The sequence below is a fragment of the Tupaia chinensis genome, unplaced genomic scaffold, assembly GCF_000334495.1.
Source record: "Tupaia chinensis unplaced genomic scaffold, TupChi_1.0 Scaffold000547_1, whole genome shotgun sequence".
Lineage (NCBI taxonomy): Eukaryota > Metazoa > Chordata > Mammalia > Scandentia > Tupaiidae > Tupaia > Tupaia belangeri.
Genome location: NW_006160059.1, coordinates 261,229 through 264,503, shown reverse-complemented (window position 1 = coordinate 264,503; position 3,275 = coordinate 261,229).

Sequence of the window (3,275 nt, the reverse complement as noted above, 5' to 3'; positions counted from 1 at the left end):
GAGTTTAAGTTGCCAGGTTCGGGACTTGAACCATGGTCGGCTACATGGGAGTTCAATGACATAGCCATTACGCTAACTGCTGGTCCCACAAAGTTGATAGTATTCAAGGAAATAGAAAGGAATTTATAAGCATTTAGGTAAAGGAAATCATCCTATACAAAAGAGAAAATAACAGAATTCCAGACTGGTTTCAAAATTCTTTACAACTGTCAGGATTAGAAAAATGTAGCAATATTAAATTCACAGGGGGAAAAAAAGCTTAATTCAAGTAGTCATTAAAGAATATAGGAAACCACAAGACAGACAACCACACAAAATCAAGGGCAGGTAAGATTTTGACCTGTTGTTCATAGCTTGCCAACCTTTCTCACACACTTGCCCCAGACCAACTTCCTGGCATCCATGTATCTCTTTTCCCTAGATCAGTATGCTTTAGCCATACTGGTCTTCCCTTCATTCTTAAAGTACTTCAGTCTTCTCCTTATCTCTACTTAGAACATGGTTTTCTTGTGGTGTGGATGGCCTGCTGCCTACGCTGTATTGATTCACAAAAATACAATCTCTTCATAACTTAGTTTATTTTCCTTCTCTAACAAAATATTTCACACTATCCTAATATCCTTTATCCATAGAATAGCATTTCTCTAGAAAATTACCTGGGGACCAGGAGTTAGCATAATGGCTATGTTGCTGGACTCCCACGTAGTCGACCATGGTTCGCGTCCTGGACTCGGTGGCTTGAAACTCACGCCAGGCACGTGTGCGTGCGTGCCCAAGATCCCAAGAGGAAAATGGAGGAGAAGGGGTTGCGGCATGGCCATCCCCCCTGGGGGGTGATTTCTCGCTTTCTGTCTCTCTGTCTCTCTCTGTCTGTCTAGTGAGTGCATGCACCGTATAGCAAAAAAAAAAAAAAGAAAAAAAAAAACCTCTCCAATTAAAAAAAAAGGAAATTACCTACATAATGTACATAGTGCCAAACATGTACTAAACACTCAATAAAAGAATAACTAAAATAAAATAATTCTCTATCTCACAAGTAAGACCCCCCCCCAAAAAAGGAGGGGATCTCTGGCAGAAAGTGAAGCACTTTGCTAAATGTAGGTACTACAGAATGATTACTCATAGGGTCTACATTGGCAAAGTTAATAGTTTTGTTTGTAGAGGGTTTTGCTATAGGGCATGTGTGCTAGCTAGAAAGGCAGAGAGAGACAGAGAGATAGAAAGCGAGGAACCACTCCCGGGGGAGATGGCCATGCCGCAATCCCTTCTCCTTCATTCTCCTCTTGAGATCTTGGGCACGCACGCACACACTCCCGGCGTGAGTTTTAAGCCACCGGGTCCGGGACACGAACCACGGTCGACTACATGGGAGTTCAATGACATAGCCATTACGCTAACTGCTGGTCCCACAAAGTTGATAGTATTCAAGGAAATAGAAAGGAATTTATAAGCATTTAGGTAAAGGAAATCATCCTATACAAAAGAGAAAATAACAGAATTCCAGACTGGTTTCAAAATTCTTTACAACTGTCAGGATTAGAAAAATGTAGCAATATTAAATTCACAGGGGGAAAAAAAGCTTAATTCAAGTAGTCATTAAAGAATATAGGAAACCACAAGACAGGAATGGTAATGAAAAGACCTACAGACTGGATCTCCAGTAAAAGAACATAACTGATAAATATTATTTAAGAAAAAAAAAAAAACCTCTCAAAAACTTTCTAAGGGCAAATAATTAATGAAACAACACTTAGTCAAGAAAATCTACTAAGAACAACAAGTCTGTGGCATTTGAGCAATCACCCATTCACTTCTATCCCCAACACATTCTGCTTAACACGATGGAAACCAACCCTAGTGGGTGTAGACAAGGAGATGAGTCTCTTTTTGGCCTAACTCATAGTCAAGGGCCATGGTGTCTTTTCCAGGAGATGCAAACTGGTAGCACTTCTCAGCGCCTAAACTACATGTCATTAAGGTTAAATTCCAAGTGAAAGCAAATGAGTGGCTCGAGATTCCCTTCCACCCACAAACTCCATTTGTGAGATGGAAGCTGTACTTCAGATATCTCGGGCCAATAATATTGACTCTCTAGTCACTCTCACCTCAATTAACTCATAGAGCAGCAGTTCAGCTCTGGAAAAGAAAAGGCAAAAAGACCAGAGGCCACCACCCCGAACACTATCCCAAAGTCATATAGCAGGAGGAGCCCTCCAAAACTAGTGGGCCAATGACCATGCTCTTGGTTCTCCTTAGAAGGACAAAAATACACAGCTATCATGATAGTAGAGTCAAAATATTACTCATTTTAAAATTGTTGGGTTTTTTTTTTTTTTGAGAAATTTTTGCTATAGGGAGTATGCGCTCACTGGAGAGACAGAGAGAGTCAGAAATGATAAAATCTTCTCCTAGGGGAAATGGCCTGGCCACCTTTCTCCTCCTCCATTCTGCTCTCTGGATTTCGGGCAGCATGCACATGTACACGGCATGTTTTAAGCTTCCAGGCCTAGGACTCAGGCCTCGATCAGTCACATGAGAGTCCAGCGCCTTAGTCATCATGCCACCTTCTGGCTCTATTTTGTTTTGTTTTGAAGTCAAGGCCTCATTGTGTCACAGTCCCCCTGAGTTTCTGGGATCACAAGTACATGCCACTATACCGGGTCATTCTTTTTTTCATTTTTAATTTTGCCAGAGAGTGCCTGCATTTACTAGAGAATGAAAAAGAGAGAAAAAGAAAGATCATGCCACAATCCTTTCTTCTCCATTTCTCCCTCCTTTCAAGATTTTGGACACACATATACATATGCTGGGCATATTTTTCAAGCTGCTAGACTCCAGTACTCAAGCCATGCAGCAGGCCATATGGAATCCAGCCATCTTAACCACCATGCCAGCAACTGTCCTATCATTAGGTTAGACTGGGAGTTGAACCCTGGCCTTGCATGTAGTCCAAGATTGCAAAGCCCAATACGCTATTAGTGAATATCACTCCACCTGAGCCATATTTTAAACTTACATTTTTTAGACTTATATTGCCATAAGTTTAAAAAATCAAAGTTAGGGCCATCAATTAAGAAATCTTTAATCATATTTTGAAAGATATATAATGAAAAAATTTACCCAGTTATTACAATTTTCATATATAGAGAGGGATAGTTTTACAGTTAAAACAATTATTGTATTATAGATGTATTTGATATTTACACATGCATTTTTTTTAAGAATTATTTTACTTAACTTTATTTAGTTAGTTAGTTTCATTTTTAGTTTAACCA